Genomic DNA, 18,698 nt, shown 5'->3' on the forward strand with positions numbered 1-18,698 from the left:
GAATGCAGAATAATGTGTAACAGCTACAGAGAAAGTACAGGTAAACAATAAACTGCAAGATTATAATGAGGTAGATCGTGAGGGCATGAGTCCATTTTATTGTACAAGAGGACCATTCAAAAGTCTGATTACAGTGGGATCGAAGACGTCCTTGAGCTCGGTGGTACGAAGTTTCAGGCTTTTGCATCTTCTGCCCGATGGGAGGGGGAGAAGAGAGAATGTCCTGGGTGGGTGGGGTCTGTGATTATGTCGGCTGTGTTAATGAAGCAGCAAGAAGCATAGAGAGAGCTGGTGTCCATGACGTGCTGAGATCTGTCCACAACTCTCTGTGGTTTCATGTAGTCACGTGCAGAGCAGTTTCCATACTAAACCATTATGCATCCAGATAGGATGCTTTCTATAGTGGTAAGGGTCAATGAGACATGCCAAAACTCTTTAGCCTCCTGAGGAAGAACAGGCACATGGGCCTTTCCAAACTTGGATGCGAAGAGTAAAACGATATCCAGGCAGGTAAGCCATGCAAAGAATAAACAGCATTAAAGGGTAAACACAAGGGGGTCTGCAGACGCTGGAAATCCGCAGTAACACACACAAAATGCTGGAAGAACTCAGCAGACCATGCAGCATCTCTGGAAAGGATTAAAGAGTCGACGTTTCAGGCCGAGACCCTTCATCAGGACTGGAAAGGAAGGGTAAAGAAGCAAGAATTAGAAGGTGATAGGTGAGAGGGAAGGTAGGTGGGTGGGGGAGGGGGCAATGAAACTGGTAGGTGATGGGGCAAAAGGTAAAGGGCTGAAGAAGAAGGAACCTGATAGGACAGGAGAGTTGACCATGGGAGAAGGGGAAGGAGGGAGAGGCAGGAGAGGAGAAGAGGTAAGAGGGGAGCCAGAATGGGGAATGGTCAAAGATAGAAAGGGGAGGGAGGAGAAATTATCAGAAGTTAGAGAACTCGATGTTCGTGTCATCAGGTTGGAGGCTACCCAGACAGAATATGAGCTATTAAAGGGGATACCTGCCTCTCATTGAAATCTGTTTTGCCTGCATGACATAGAATACCTATTCTTGCATGTTTTTTTTTAGAAACGTGTGTTTCAAATCAGGCCACTGGTAATCGGTGATATGTGTCTGTACGCATGCTGTCGACTATACCAGATCTCTGGTGTCTCACTAATCATTAGCCAAAGGAGGAGTAATGACCTCCAGATGTTTCACTCCCAATGACAGATTCTGCAAAGAATCTCCCAGTGTATTTCCAGTTTTATACCCAGTCATGGACACAAAGCTTATTAAATGCGGAGGAAAGGCTGCATATAAAATATTGAACAACATTTAATAAAAACGGGATTTGACTTAATCAGTCGGTGTAAATCATGCTTCTGCTGTCATTCCCAAACATGGTACGAACACTTCCGTTGGTGTGAAACAGCGGGAAGTATAGTGAAGTTGCTGGCCGGGCGGGGGGTGGAGGGAGATGGTAAACGGCGATGGACAGCACTGAAGAGGTGACAGAAATCCCTGAACTACTTCAGATCCTAGCCAAAATTACCTTACCTTCTTCACTATTCCCCGGGGCTAACTCACTTTTGCAAATCCTCTAGCTCACCATGAGAGCTCTCTGATGTACAGCTGCAAGAACACAAGAGTGAGGAGTTGGCCAGGTCGTGCCTCCAGTCTGTGCCACTAGGCGGTAAAAACCTGGTTAACCCCCAGACCACTGCACCACTCAAGTCCCATAATCCTCTATTCTGTTAGTGTCCGTCACAGCCCTGAGTATCCATGGCCTTCTCTTCCAGCCATTAGAGACATTTACACCACACGCTGCATCCGTAAAGCAAAAACAGCATTATGAAGGGCCCCACGCACCCCTCATACAAACTCTTCTCCTTCCTCCCATCTGGCAAAAGGCACCGAAGTATTCGGGCTCTCACGACCAGACTATGTAACAGTTTCCTCCCCCAAGTCATCAGACTCCTCAATACCCAGAGCCTGGACTGACACCAACCTACTGCCTTCTACTGTGCCTATTGTCTTGTTTATTATTTATTGTAATGCCTGCACTGTTTTGTGCACTTTATGCAGTTCTGGGTAGGTCTGTAGTCTAGTGTAGTTTTGTGTTGTTTTACATAATTCAGTGTAGTTTTTGTATTGTTCGTGTAGCACCATGGTCCTGAAAAACATTGTCTCGTTTTTACTGTGTACTGTACCAGCAGTTATGGTCGAAATGACAATAAAAAGTGACTTGACTTGACTTGAAGACTTTTTTGTAAGATCAGCTTTATTTGACATATGTACCTCAAAACTCACAGTGATAATGTGTTGATTGTGTCGACGACCAACGTACAGTCGGAGATGTGCTGGGGGCAGCCCACAAGTGCTGCCATGCTTCCAACTCCAACACAGCAGGCCCACAATTTACTAACCCTAACTCGCATGCCTTTGGAATTTGGGGGGGAAGCCCACGTGTCCACAGGAAGAAAGTAAAAACTCCTTACAGACAGCGACGAGAATTGAACTTCAGTCTTACTGCCGGCATTGTAAAGCATTACACTAACCAGTATGTTACCATGCCGAACATGAGTCACCTATCACCCCTGTTTGAATGTTGCCTAAGTGTTAGACAATAGACACTAGACAATAGGTGCAGGATTAGGCCATTCAGCCCTTCGAGCCAGCACCACCATTCACTGTGATCATGGCTGATCATCCACAATCAGTACCCTTTTCCTGCCTTCTCCCCATATCCCTTCACTCCGCTATCTTTAAGAGCTCTATCTAACTCTGTTTTGAAAGAATCCAGAGAATTGGCCTCCACTGCCTTCTGAGGCAGAGCATTCCACAGATCCACAACCCTCTATGTGAAAAAGTTTTTCCTCAACTCTGTTCTAAATGGTCTACCCCTTATTTCTAAACCATGGCCACTGGTTCTGGACTCTCCTAACATCGGGAACATGTTTCCTGCCTCTAGCGTGTCCAATCCCTTAATAATCTTATATGTTTCAATCAGATCTCCTTATGGATTTATGAAGGGGAAATCATGCTCGACTAATCTTCTGGAATTTTTTGAGAATGTGACTATGAAAATGGACATGGGAAAGCCAGTGGATGTAGTGTACCAGGATTTTGAGAAAGTCTTTGATAAGGTCCCACATAGGAGGTTAGTGTGCAAAATTAGAGCACATGGTATTGGGGGTAGGGTACTGACATGGATAGAAAATTGGTTGGCAGACAGGAAACAAAGAGTAGGGATTAATGGGTCCTTTTCAGAATGGCAGGCAATGACTAGTGGGGTACCGCAAGGCTCGGTGCTGGGACCGCGGCTATTTACAATATACATTAATAATTTAGATGAAGGGATTAAAAGTAACATTAGCAAATTTGCAGATGACACAAAGCTGGGTGGCAGCGTGAAATGTGAGGAGAATGTTATGAGAATGCAGGGTGACTTGGATAGGTTGGGTGAGTGGGCAGATGCAGTTTAATGTGGATAAATGTGAGGTTATCCACTTCGGTGGCGAGAACAGGAAGGCAGATTACTATTTGAATGGTATCAAGTTAGGAAAAGGAAAAGGGAAAATTTCCCCTTCATAATCCATGTTGACTGCATAAGCATGGGCAGCGTCGTTTCCTGACGGGATTTGGCAGCCATAATTTAGTAATCCTAACCCGTACATCTTTGTAATGTGGGCGGACACTGGATCACCCAGAGGAACATACAAGCTCCTCACAGAGAGTGGCGGGAATGGAACCCTCATCTTACCGCTAGCACTGTAATTGCGCTACACTAACCGCTACACTACCATACCGCCGAGCAAATAGCTCCAAGGATTCCTTAAATACACTTCATCTCATTTCTGTCCTAAATAACTACACACCCCTGGCTCTAGACTCTCCAGCAAAGGAGGCAGCTTCTCAGCTTCATCTCTGCTAGAGGAACTCGGCATCTGTGTAACCTCTTTATCTGGCACACCTGTACACCAGCTCATTAATGCAAACATCTAATCTGTCAACATGTGGTGGCAACACAATGCATAAAAGCATGCGGGGGGACGCAACATCCGTGCTCGATCCCAATGTATGGAGGGTTTCAAAGCACCATCGGTAGGTTCTTGATTAGTAACAGTGTCAAAGGTTATGGGGAGAAGGCAGAAGAAACGGGGTTGAGAGGGATAATAAATCAGCCGTGATGGAATGGTGGAGCAGACTCGGGATCAACAGCCCAATTCTGCTTTTGCTTTTATGTACTTTCTTCCATAGATGCTGCCTAGCCTGCTGGGCTCCTCCAGCATTTTGTGTGTGTTGCTTTGATTTCCAGCGTCTGCAGATTTTCTCATGTTTGTGATTGGGTTTTGTTCTATTTAGGACGGGCTCAGCACCATCTGGGGAGGGAGAGCAGTTTCATGTCATCAGACCCGATGTCCAACTTACTTGACTGTGGCATTACACAAGACAGCAACTGAGCTGAGTTTCATCAGTGTTTCAGATTCTCCAATATCCGCTTCGTTGGAAAAAAAAGACTCATGATGTTGCAGGGAGCTGGCTGTCGAGAAAGAATTACCTTGCCTTCCAAGGTGTAGCCATCTCAATTTAATCCTTTCAAAAATCAATCCGTTCTGTCAATAACTTCACCCTAGCCCTACTTCCCCTTACTCCATTCAAACAGAAAAATCTCTCTGCATGTTAAATTTAACCATACAGACTCTTGAGATGTCTGGTTAAGGCAAACACGAGACAATGGCCAGCATTCAAATGTAAATTCACTTAAAGCTCTTGGAAAAATATAAATACATCTCTTCTTCCACAGCACATAAATTAAAAATAATTGGGGAAAAAAACGGAATTGATGTAGAATTGAGTTTTTAGGATTCCCGGACTCATAGAGCACTACAACATAGAAGCAGGCCCTTCTGCCCATCTAGTCTGTACCTCGCCCCATTGACCCACACCTGAACCATAGCCCTCATACCCACCCATCCATGTACCTATCCAAATTTCTCTTATACGTTGTCATCAAACCTGCATCCACCACTTGTTCCACACCCTTATCACCCTCTGTTCCCCCTTAGGTTGCCCTTAAATATTTCACCTTTCACCCTTAACCCCTGATCTCTAATTCTAGCCCCAACATCCTCAGAGGAAAACGCCTGCTTACAATATCCTATCTATACCCCTCATAATTTTGTATACCTCTATCAAATCAGCCTCAATTTTCTACGCTCTGGGGAATAAAGTCCTCACCTCTTCAAGTTTTTCCTTTTTTAATCGAGGTATTTGACTTCTGTGTTTTTTTTCATCTGAACAGAGGTAGTCATTTTGAAGGAAGGTTGAAATTGATTTACTAAGTGCAGTAAATGCAACAAGATTTTAAAGGATGCAGTTTACACGGCTATTTTTATTTATAACTTATTAATTATTTAGAGAAACAGCACGATCAAAGGCCATTCCGGCCCAATAAGCCCACACCGCCCAATTACGCCCATGTGAACAATTAACCTATCTGATCACCTCTGGAATGTGGGAGAAAACCAGAGCACCCAGAGGAAACCCACACGGTCTCGGGGAGAATGTACAAACTCTTTACAGACAGCGGCAGGAATTGAACCCAGGTTGCTTGCTCTGTCAGAGTGTTCAAGTTCAAGTTTGTTATCCTCTGACTATCCATATTAGATTAGATTATGAGGACACGTAGTCCTCTTTTATTGTCATTTAGTAATGCATGCATTAAGAAATGATACAATATTCCTCCGGTGTGATATCACAGAAACACAGGACAGACCAAGACTGAAAAACTGACAAAAACCACATAATTAAAACATATAGTTACAACAGTGCAACAATACCATCACTTGATGAAGAACAGACCATGGGCACGGTAAAAAAAAGTCTCTCAAATGTCCCACATCTCACGCAGATGGGAGAAGGAAGAAAACTCTCCCTGCCATGCCCGACCACAGTCCGACTCTGAGTCGTCTGAAAACTTCAAGCTTCCAACCAGCCCCCTGACACCAAGCACCGAGCACTTCGACCCCAGCCCCGGCCGCCAGCAGCAGGCAAAGCTGGGGATTTTGGGGCCTTCCCTCCGGAGATTCTCGATCACACAGTAGCAGCGGCAGCGAACCGGACATTTCAGAAGTTTCTCCAGATGTTCCTTCGTGCTTCTCACGTCTGTCTCCATCAAATTGGAATTGTGCACGGCATCCTACTTACAAATACGATATCATTTCACCGGAGAGCTGCGCGTGTGTTGTGTCACCATTTTCTCCTCCCGCCATATATACAACAAAACTAAACACTTTTCCTCCAGATCATGTGCACCCAAAAAACATATATCGCACACAGCACACAAACCAAAATATCATCATAAACAAGGTATTAAAATATAATTCGAAGTGTACACAGCGCAGATAAACAGTAATCAGTCTTAGTGACGAGACTTAGTGGTGGGAGGGTCACCACCTGAGGGAAGAAGCTGTTACCCAGTCTGGCAGTTCTAGTCCTGATGCTCCTATACCTCCTTCCTGATGGTAGAGAGTCAAAGGGATGGTGGGATGGGTGGTAGGGATCCCCAGCAATTTTTGGATCCGTCAACTATAATGCTCCTGATAAATAGGGGGGAGGGAGACCCCAGTGATCCCCTTGCAATTTTAACCATCCTCTGTAGGCTCCTGCGGTCTGATGCCTTGCGGCCTCCGTACTACACAATGATAATACGACACTCTTGATGGTGCTCCTGTAGAAGGTTGTTTAGAATGGGGGCGGGGAGCCTACGCAGACATGCCAAACAGCTCAACCACTTTCACCTAAGCTGTCTCCGCAGACTCCTCCACATCAGGTGGCAGGACAAAGTCCCCAACACGGAAATCCTGGAACGAGCTGGGCTCTGCAGCGTCTACACCCTCCTGCTGAAAGCCCAAGCCAGGTGGGCTGGACATGCGGTCAGAATGCCAGACAGCCGATTGCCTAAGCAGCTGCTGTACGGAGAACCGTGTCAGGACAAGCGCTCAGTCGGGGGGCAGAAGAAACGTTACAAAGACTGCCTGAAAGCGTCCTTCAAAGACCTGGGTGTCGACATCAACACGTGGGAGACGCTTGCCCTCGACCATCCAGCTTGGCGCAGCAAGATCACCACAGGAGCCCATGCAGCTGAAGTCAGGCGCACCATCGAGGCGCAATGAAAGCGTGCTGTGCGCAAGGCCCGAGCAGCATCCACTGCCACGACAGCGCCTACCCACTTGTGTCCCACATGTGGGCGAGCCTTCAGGGTCCGGATTGGCCTCATCAGTCACCTCCGGACCAACAGCCACCAATCTCCCATTTGACTTTGAAGCCACGGTCATCTTCGACTATGAAGGACGAACAACAACAACAATCTCCTCAGAAAGTGCGGACGCCGCAGTGCCTTTTTGACTAGTGGAGGAAGTGTTACACGCTAACTGCTATGTTACCCAGCTGCCCCATTCTCCTACTCGACAACACAACGGTCGCAAGGCTGTTTCACAACAGCCCTCATGAGGACTCGACGCAAGGCTCCAACCCAACATTTTGCCAGTTCCTATCCTCCCACTCACTGCGTTTGTCCAGCAGATTGGCTGGTGCTCCTACATCCTCCATTGTGTGAACGTGCTGCTCTTTCATAAAGCATCAACTCCACCGAAGTTAGTGAAGTGTTGCGGAGCGCCAGCGGGGGAGCGACCTCCTCAGCCAGCTTTGAGCAGGTGGCGTCCTCAAGAATTCAAGAGTTCCGGACCAGGGATGGGTAACCTCCACAGCAAAATAACAGCAAGGCCTAATTCAGCATTGCCAAGGTGAACCACTTTCAATAAATAACAGGATTTTAAAATCTCTCGTCCTGTTCTCAGCCACCCTCATTCTACTTTTTGACAGTCCTTCATTTTCTTGCTGCCACCAAGATCGTATGATATTATGTTATTAAATATAATCATATATTGTCACAATATATAAAATAATATTATATATTTAATATATTATTTTTGTATAATCTTACTAAAGAAATATTTATAAAGGTTCCGTGTGATGAAGGAAAATGGACGTGTTGCTGAAGTGTTCCTTGTTGTGTCCCAGGGGTAGAACAATCATTAATAAGCTGTTACAGTGACTTCAAGTTATAAACCAATGATTTATTGCAGCCCTTGCTCCAAGCTTGCCATTTTCTATTCAGTGCAGAGAGGCATTAGAGAAGAAATGAAGCCTCCAGGAAAGGGGGTGCAGAAGGCCTTCGAGACACTGTGGATGTCACGGGTGCCAGCTGTTGCATTCAAATGGACCATACTCACATTCTGTGACAAGAAACACCTCCAGGCAAAGCGGGAGATGACACTGCGGAAGCCTGAAGGTTACAGAAGGATGAGTGGAACATACACCCGGTGGCCACTTTATTAGGTACACCCATACACCTGCTTGTTAATGCAAGTATCTCATCAGCCGATCACGTGACAGCAACTCAATGCAGATATGGTCAGGGGGTTCAGTTGTTGTTCAGACCAAACATCATGATGGGGAAGAAATGTGATCTAACGTGTTATAACAGTGGCGTGCAGAAGAACATCTTTGAACCTTAAAGTGGATAGGCTACAGAAACCTCCTGTACCTAATAAAGTGGCCACTGAATGTACTCAGATTGCACTGCAAGGACATTAAAGGTCTTGGTATTTGCAAAACTACGACCTGCTAGGAGCTGTGCAAGTAGAGGTAGATAGTGATAGCTGGTAGTGGATGTGAGGAGATGTTCAAGTGAGGAAATGAGAGGAGGCCAAACTAGAGTGAGTCTACGGACAGGAATAAATAGTCAACATTTCAGGCCAAGAACTTCATCAGGAACCCTGATTATGACCCCTGAATGAAGGGTGTCGGCCCAAAATGTCCACTGTTTATTCCTTGCCATGGATGCTGGCTGACCTGCTGAGTTCCTCCAGCATCTTGTGTGTGTTACTCTGGATTTCCAGCATGTGCAGAATCTGTTGTGTTAGTGAGAGTGAGTCGGATATGAGGGTGGGTCAAATGAAGTGAGTGAGGAGCAGTAAAGATTGACTAGGATCATTATTTACCAGTACACTCCTTAGTAGAAATCGGTTGCTTTGTGGCTGCAGATTGAGATTCATTTATTTATTTATCACATGCACATTGACACATACAGTGAAATGTGTCGCTTGTGTTAGCAACCAGCACAACTCAAGGATGCCACGGTTGTCACAACACATTCCGGTGCCAACATAACCTGCCCACAGTATAGTTCAGGATTTACAAATAACTACAAATAACGATAACAATAGATAAGTATTGAAAAAGTAGAATAGTGAGGTAGTGTTCATGGACCACTCAGATCTGATGGTGAGGGGAAGAAGCTGTTCCTAAAACATTCAGTGTGGGTCTTCAGGCTTCTGAACCACCTCCCTGACGGTAGAAATGAGATGAGAGCATGTCCCGGATGGTGAAGGCTCTTAGTGATGAATGTCACCTTCCTGAGGCAGCACATTTTAAAGATGTCTTCAGTAATGGGGCGGTCTGTGCCCATGATAGAGCAGGCTGAACATACAACCGACCCATTGAAGCCTCTTACGATCATGTGCATTGGCTCCTTCATAGCGGGGGGGGGGGATACAACCCGTCAGAATTCTCTCCATCGCACATCCGTTTGCTCAGCCCACTGCTGTTCATGATGCTCACGACTGCACCACCAGATCCAGCTCAAACCACATGGACAAGACAAAAGAGATTATTGTTTTCTTCAGGAAGGCGCAGGCCGACCACTCTCTATTGCACATCAATGGCTCTGCAGTCAAGGGAGTGAAGAGCACAAAGTTCCTTGATGTGCACATAACAGAATATCTAACCTGGACCCACAACACCTCCTCACTCGTTAAGAAGGCACAGCAGCATCTACACTTTCTGAGGAGATTGAGGTGTGCAAGGCTCCCCGCCCCCATTCGAACAACTTTCTACAGGAGCACCATTGACAGTGTCTTGTCCGGCTGCATCATTGTGTCGTACAGAAGCTGCAAGGCATTGGACCACAAGACCTACAGAGGACGGTAAAAACTGCCGAGAGGATCACCAGGGTCTCCCATCCCTTCCATTTATGGCATTTACCGGAAGCATTGCAGACGAAGGGCCGAAAGCATTGTTGAAGATCTCTACCACCCATCCCAAAACCTCTTTGATGCACTACTGTCAGGAAGGAAGTACAGGAGCATCGGGACTGGGACCGTCAGACTGGGTAACAGCTTCTTCCCTCAGGCTATGAGACTAATGAATACCCTGTCACCACCAGGGTCTTGTCACTAGGACGGCAGGCTGTTTACCGTATGCTGTATTGTTTACTGTTTGCCTGCACTGCATGCTTTTTGAATTAGACAATAGACAATAGGTGCAGGAGTAGGCCATTCAGCCCTTTGAGCCAGCACCACCATTCACTGTGATCATGGCTGATCATCCACAATCAGTATCCTTTTCCTGCCTTCTCCCCATATCCCTTCACTCCGCTATCTATAAGAGCTCTATCTAACTCTTCTTTGAAAGAATCCAGAGAATTGGCCTCCACTGCCTTCTGAGGCAGAGCATTCCACAGAATCACAACCCTCTATGTGAAAAAGTTTTCCTCAACTCCGTTTTAAGTTGTCTACCCCTTATTCTTAAACTGTGGCCTCTGGTTCTGGACTCCCCCAACATCAGGAACATGTTTCCTGCCTCTAGCGTGTCCAATCCCTTAATAATCTTATATGTTTCAATCAGATCCCCTCTCATCCTTCTAAATTCCAGTGTATACAACCCCAGCTGCTCCAATCTTTCAACATATGACAGTCCCGCCATCCCGGGAATTAACCTTGTGAATTATGTTTTATTAACTAATTTATCATAATATTTTGGTTTATGCGCTGTATGTGATATATGTTTTGCGGGTGCACTGTGGTCCAGAGGAATGTTTTATCATTTACTTCAAGATACATACAGTCGGATGATAATAAAACTTGAACTTCTTCCTCTAGCCTTCAACCACTTTAAAGACCAAGTTAAGTTCCAAAATAAGGTAACCTGTCAATGAATGAGTTAGTACATCTTTACATAACATTGCTGTTAGCAGACATACGTTCACTGATATTGTTATGTCTATGGACTCCACACTGAGGGTTAAATTTCCCTCTTTCATTCATTACACCAGCCCTTCAGCCTCCTACACAGCCCACCCCAATACAACATTTCATTAACACCATGAGGAAGGAGCACAACGTCTTCAGTTCATCTTCACTTGTCCCATCAGTGAACTCTTCCCACCACCTACGGACCCACTTTCAAGGACTCTTCACCCCATGTTCTCGATATTTATTGTTTATTTATCGATTGTTATTATTTTCTCTTTACTCTTTTGTAATTGCACAGTTTGTCTTTTGCACATTGGTTGTCTGTCCACCCTGTTGGGTGAGGTCATTCATTGATTCTATTATGGTTCTTGGATTTACTGAGCATGCCCGCAAGAAATCAAATCTCAGGGCTAATTGGCTAGCTTGTCAATTCAAGGAGAAATCCAGTGATCCCACAATCTCCATACATAACATTTCAGGTCAAGAGATATGTGTGTGATAATGAAATATCAATCCAAATTGCCCGAATTTTGATAGCATCAGGGAAAAGAATTATGAAGGAAGGTCTCAGCCTGAAACGCCGACTTTTTATTCATATCCGTAGATGCTGCCTGATCTGCTGAGTTCCTCCAGCATTTGTGTGCATTGCTTTGGAATTCCAGCATCCGTAGAATTTCTCATGTTTAGGGAAAAGAACTGCTTCCCATGTGTTACTCTCCTGAATGAGAGCGAGCTGCATACGGAAACAAGAGTAGCTACAATAATGGAAAAGTGATGCAAAAGCACTCAAAAAATCAGCGCAGACTATTACAAAGAATCCCTTCTCTCTTTGCCATCGTGAAATACCCTGAAGGTTCTCCAGTCTGTTATAGCAGAGAATAAAACCTTCAGTTCAGTACAATGTGCTGGCGGCTTTATCAGCCTCCACCCTACCACACTTCTTACCCGCCCAAAACAAACACTTTTTCTGAGCGACGTCGTGGGAAGAGACTACTAGGCAGAGAGAGAGAGAGACACACACACACAGAGAAAAGATTCAAGGTTAAGGTGGAGATACTTCACAAACTATCCAAACTGTCCCATCTGTGATAGGCCTGCAATTCCCATATTGGCCTCTTCATTCACCTGAGGACACAGGAGGCCAGAGGAGGGGATGCCTCAGCTCATGGGACTGCCAAGGAACAACAACAACAAATGGCAATTGGGGTTTGATTCCCGTCACTCTCTATAAGGAGCATGTACATTCTCCCTGTGGTCAGATGGGCTTTCTCTGGTTTCCTCCCACATTCCAAAGGTGTATGGTTAGGTTTGGGGTTAATGAACCTATTGAGTTAATGAGGCCATAGTGCAGACAGCCCAGTCCATCACAGGCAAAGCCCTCCATGGAGCACTGTCACAGGAAAGCAGCATCCATCATCAGGGACTCCCACCAACCAGGACATGCTCTCTTCTCCCTGCTGCCATCAGAAAGAAGGTACAGGAGCCTCAGGACTCACACCACCAGGTTTAGGAATACTTACTACCCCTCAACCATCAGGCTCTTGTACAAAAGGGGTTAACTTCACTTGCCCCATCACAGAACTGTTCCCACAACCTATGGATTCACTTTCAAGGACTCTTCACCTCATGTTCTCAATATTTATTGTTTATTTATTTTTTATTATTGTCATCATAATTTGCTCCTTTTTATACTTCCAGAGTTTGCTGTTCATTTTTGCACGTTGGTTATTTGTTCGTCCTGTTGCGTATGTTCTTTCATTTGTCCTATTGTGATTCTTGTAGTTACGGAGAATGTCCACCAGAAAATGAATTTCAGAGTTATATATGGTCACATATATGCACTTTGATAATAAATTTACTTAGTGCTTTGAGTTGTAGGCATGCCACACTGGTGACAGAAGCATGGCAACACGTGGGCTGTGTCCAGCACAATCCTTGGACTGTTTTGGTCATTGATGCAAACAATGCATTTCACTCTATGTTTCAAAATACATGTGACAATAAAACTCATTTAAAAAACATCAGGGAAGAGGAAATTCGGGTGAATCCCTTTTGTTGGATTGAAGCTGAGGGAGTTTTATGAAATCAAAACACAGAAGCTGATCCTCTGACCCAGTGTGTCCACACTAGCTGTCTTCCAAAGCAACTTCCTGCTTCCATTTCTGACCTATCCTCCATTTTCTCAGCATAAAGTCAGAGGCCAGAAGGGAACCTGTGTTCACCACACCTGCAGGCAGTGCATTCCAGATCCCAAACAAACACCAGTTTTAAAAAAGTGTTGCTTCTCATCATTCTTAATTCTCTCCATCTTGTTTTATGCCTGTGAGACCCACTCTTGCTCTGGACAGTCAGACGCTGTCACTTGTTACTTCAGAGGAGAGGCCAATGCTCATGTCAGTAATGATAACATGCAAGATTCTGCAAATGCTGGAAACCCAAAACAACACACACAAATAATGGAGGAACTTAGCAGGTCAGGCTGCATCTATGGAGGAGAATAAAGAGATGATGTTTCGGGCTGGGACCCTTTACAGGATTGGAAAGAAACAGGTAGAAGCCAGAATAAGAAGGTGGAGAGAGGGGGGAGGGAGTACAAGCTGGCAGGTGATTGGTGAAACCAGGTGAGCTCCTTCCCTTTCTCCCATGGTCCACTCTCCTCTCCTATCAGATTCCTCCTTCTTCAGACTGTTACTTCTTCCACCTATCACCTCTCAGCTTCTCACTTCATCCCCTCCCCCACCTACCCACTCACCTCGTCTCCAGTCCTGATCAAGGGCCTCGGCCTGAAACATCGACTGTTTATTCCTCTCCATAGATGTTGCTTGACCTGCCGAGTTCCTCTTGTGTGTGTGTGTGTGTGTGTGTGTATGTGTTCCTCCCATCAGTAATGGCTGCTACTGCCTTCAAAGTCACTTTCTCCCACACACACACCAACTTCACATTCCTTATACTAAGACACAATGCATAGATAGTACATGTTAATCAGGATGCAGAAACTCTATATTATTTTTGTTAATAGCTGCATTCTCCTTTCCTGAAATGAATGAAAGTCCAAAAACAGCACAGATTATGTGATTCATGTCATATAAAACTGGCTCATTATGCTGAAAGCTGTTTCCTTCCTCATAAGTCAGACGACAAACACAAGGCATTCATACACAATGCTATTAGGAAAGGCTGTGGTGGTATTTCATAAATAACTGCCCCTGTAACACACAGTTATATATGTTTCCCCGGTTAGTGTTCTGAAAGTTTTACAGCCTGATTGATGGCAACAAGGGATGTTGAACAAAAAGCATTTTTCAGTTGTGAATACTGTACCAGCTTGAGTTATGAAGTTTATCAGGCTCAGGAGACTGACTGGGCACGAAGAAAATACCTAGGAAAGGGAAGGTTCGGGACTGACCTGCTAAAGGTCTTCAAACTTCTGAAAGGAGTAGATAGAATTGATGTTGGCCAAATATTTCCGCTGCTGAAGAAGACCAGAGCTTGGAATCATAAATATTTAAGATAGTCACTAATTCAAAGAATGCAAAGAAAGAACTTTTATCCAGACAGAACTTAGGTCATGAAACTTGTTGCTATAATGAGTTGAAGTAAGTGATGTAGACTTGTTCAAGGGTATTTGTAATGGAATTGATATTGAGTTATTATCGTCACGTGTACCAAGATATAGTGAAAAGCTTATCTTATAAACTGCTCGCACAGATCAGATCATTACACAGTGCATTGAGCTAGAATAAGATAGAAAAATATCAATGCAGAATTAAGTGTCAAAGCTTCTTGAAAAATGCAGTACAGGTAAATGATGCAGGAACATAATGAGGTAGATTACAAGCCTAAGAGTTTATCTTATACAAGTAGTACATTCAGGAGTCTGACAACAGTGGGATAGAGGCTGCCCTCGAGCCTGGTTGGTACGTGCTTTCAGGCTTTTTGCCTGATGGGAGAAGGAAGAGAGGGAATGTCCGGGGTGAGTGGGGCCTTGAATTATGCCTTTGATTAGGGGAAGGAAATGAGTTCAGAGTTCAAAGTAAATTTGATGATCAAAGTACATATATGTCACTATATACTTCCCTGAGATTCCTTTCATTGAGGGAGAAAGAATCAGAGGATTGTGCTGGTGGGGCAGCTGAAGCAGGGTGTGAGCAAGCCTTCTCTGCAGTATGAATGTGCTTGACTCTGTGCGTTCCACTTCAAACGCACTGCAAGGTTAAAAATAACATTCAATTTTCAGACCCAATCTGTTCCCCCTTCCAGTAACTCAGATGGCGAAAACAGAGCAGATGATGGCCACACATCCCACTTCTGAGGAGACTGATGAGGCTAAACTAGGACCCACAGGCTCTCCCAAAGGTAAGCCAGAAGATGTTGGACACATATCACACAATCTTGCTCCCACTCTTCCTCAATTGACCCACCAGCACAATCAGAGATCAAATCTCCCCTCTTTACCTTCCCTTTGAACACACCTACACCATTTACTTCAATTGACAGCAGGACCCTTTCTGATTGTGCCTAGCTCACGCCCAGGCAACAGCTCACGTGGAAGTCATAGAAAGGGTGCAGAGGAGATTTACAAGGAAGTTGCCTGGATTGGCGAGCATGCCTTTGAGAATAGGTTGAGTGAGCTTGGCCTTTTCTCCTTGCAGCGGCAGACGATGAAGGGTGACCTGAGAGATGTAAAAAACTGATGAGAGGCATTGATCGTGTGGATAGCCAGAGGCTTTTTCCCAGGGCTGAAATGGCTAACACAAAGGGGCATAGTTTTAAGGTGCCTGGAAATAAGTACAAGGGAGATGTCAGAGGTAAGTTTTTCACACAGAGAATGCACTGCCAGCGATGGTGCTAGATGCAGATACAATTGGGTCTTTTAAGAGACTCTTAGATAGGTACATGGAACTTAGAAAAATAGAGGGCTATGCGGTAGGGAATTTCTGGGCAGTTTCATGGTTACATGATCGACATGGCATTGTGGGCTGAAGGGCCTGTAATGTGCTGTAGATTTTGATGTTCTATGTTCGATGTACTTGTGGCAGTGAGTTTCATAATCATCCTCTGCCTGGACAAAACCTTTTCTTAAGATTCTATCATGAAATAATTGTCGGCCATGGCATGGTAGTGTAGTGGTTAAAGTAACGCTTTACAGTGCCAGCGATCAATGATCAGGGATCAATTCCAGCCCCTGCCTGTAACAAATTTGTACATTCGCCCTGTGACTGTGTGGGTTTCCTCCGACTTTCCAAAGACGTACAGTTAGATTTAGTAAATTATGGGCATGCTATGTTGGCTCATCGCAGGCATTTCCCAGCACGTCCTCAGACTGTGTTGGCTGTTGGCGCAAAAGACACATTTCACTGTATGTTTAGAAGTTTCAATGTACGTGTGCCAAATAAAATTCATTTTTATTTCTGACTGCAAGCTCTGGTCTTCCCCAGAGGTAGACGGAGAATGACCAACGTCAATGCTATCAACACCTTAGGGTGGTAAAGAAAACATCTGGCACACTGGCCTTCATAAATCAAAGTATTGAGTACAGGAGATGGGATGTCATGTTGAAGTTGTATAAAATGTTGGTGAGGCATAATTTGGAGTATTGTGGACAGTTTTGGTCACCTACCTACAGGAAAGATATAAACAAGGTTGAGAGAGTACAGAGAAAATTTACAAGGATGTTGCTGATTCTGTTGATAGGGAAAGATTGATTAGATTAGGACCTTATTCCTTGGAACGTAGAAGATTGAGAGGAGATTTGATGGAAGCATACAAAATTATGAGTGGTATAAATAGGGTAAATGCAACCAGGCTTTTCTCATTGACGTTGGGTGCAACTACAACCAGAGATCATGGGTTCAGGGTCAAAGGTGAAAAGATTAAGGGGAACATGAGGGGAAACTTCTTCACTCAGAGGTTTCTGAGAGTGTGGAATGAGCTGCTAGCGTAAGTGGTGCATGTGAGCTCGATTTCAACATTTAAGAGAAGTTTGGATAGGTACATGGATGTTACGGGTATGAATGGCTATCGTCCCGATGCAGGTCGATGGGAGTAGGCATGGTCGAGTTGGGCCAAAGAGCCTGTTTCTGTGCTGTACTTTTCTACGACTCTGACCTTTAATAACTTTGAAGGCTTTTACCAGATTAGTCTAAATAGCTTGTGATGGGATGGAGTCAAGGATGTTCATATCAAGCCTACAGGCATAGTGTTGTTTCTGAGGATGATCAATTTGTCGTGGTGGTGAGTTCCTGCGATCCTGAGAGCGATGCTGTCCAGAGTTTAGCCATCTGGTGCATTGCTGCTGGTAGGGTCACCCACGGTGGTAAGGTTTAGACGAAAACTAATCCAACCAAGGCCTTAATGGTAGACTGGTGGAAGATGAAGACACATCACCGTGGCAGTGAAGGCGGAGGAAGGCTGTAGCAGTGAATTGTCCCCAGTCATCTTGCATTTCACGCCACTGGACACAGACCCTGATCTATCAAGAACTGTGTGGTGGCTGCCCGTGAATCAACCTCCCTGCATCAAATAAAATCACACACAGGTTTACTCCATTAAAGGAATCCACCGTAACATCCTACATTAAGTCCCATGGTGATCCTGACTGACCTCTGCAGTCACCTGAACTCCCACCAATGGACAACCTGGTAAGAGAATATCATACTCGAGTGATTGCAGTAGGACGTCCAGAGGGTGCTGATTGTCTCTCCTTCCTTCAGTGTCCTCGGTTCTCAGTCCAATGAGTGTAACTGGACAACAGATGACTTTGACAGTGCTGAGAAGCCACAGCACGTCATGACTGGCAGCGAGTTACTGGACTTCCTGAGGTCTTTCACCCACCATCTGTCCTTTATGTCACAGGATTTCTCTAGACCTCAACCTTCACGCAGCTATTTCTTCTCGCTCAAGGCACCTGAGACGATTTGGCTTGTCGCTGAGGGTTCTCTCAAACTTTTACAGATGTGCTACACAAAACATCCTGAGAGACTGCGCCTCAGCCTGGTTTGGCTAAGGAGCCTGTGGAGAGTGGTAAACACTGCCCAGTCCATCACAGTCTATCCTCACCAGGGCATTGCTGCAGTACCGGTAATAATATCTTCAATGATTCCTGCCATCCTGCTCATTCCCTTTTCTCTCTTCAGAATCAGAATTATATCAGTGACATATGTCCTGAAATTTGTTGTTTTGCGAGAACTTTACAGTGCAATACATTTAACAAAAATCACTGTACGTTACAGGAAGAAGCATAAAAGAATAAACAAGCAGTGCAAAATGACAGTAAAGTAGTGAAGTAGTGTTCATGGAGCCACTCGGAAATCTGACGGCACAGGGGAAGAAACTACCTAAGATGTTAACTGCGTATCTTCAGCCCCCTGTGTCTCCTGCTTGAGAGAGGAAATGAGGAGAGGGCATGTTCTGGATTGAGAGAATGCTCAGTAATGGATGCCGCCTTCCTGAGGCATTGCCTTTTGAAGATGTCCTTGATGGTGGGGCGGCTAGTGCCCACGATGGAGCAGATTGAGTTTACAACTCTCTGCAGCTTTTTTTTCCCCGAACCTGTGCATTAGTGCCTCCATAGCAACCAGTCAGAATGATCTCCATAGTACATCT

General features: G+C 45.0%; 1 protein-coding gene across 3 annotated transcripts in view; it reads right to left on the reverse strand.

Moving 5' to 3' along the window:
* The window catches only part of smyd3 (SET and MYND domain containing 3), a 1,006,799-nt gene that overhangs the window by 572,951 nt on the left and 415,150 nt on the right, over positions 1 to 18,698 (reverse strand). The window contains exon 1 of one of the 3 annotated variants that reach the window (XM_063055479.1): positions 1,552 to 1,665. The exons of the other annotated variants lie outside the window; for them this stretch is intronic. The gene's annotated coding sequence lies outside the window, so the exon portion shown is untranslated. Of the gene's footprint in view, positions 1 to 1,551; positions 1,666 to 18,698 lie in introns of those variants that run through there. 3 annotated transcript variants of the gene reach the window in all.

This window comes from Mobula hypostoma, chromosome 8 (assembly GCF_963921235.1).
Source record: "Mobula hypostoma chromosome 8, sMobHyp1.1, whole genome shotgun sequence".
In the NCBI taxonomy this organism is placed as follows: domain Eukaryota; kingdom Metazoa; phylum Chordata; class Chondrichthyes; order Myliobatiformes; family Myliobatidae; genus Mobula; species Mobula hypostoma.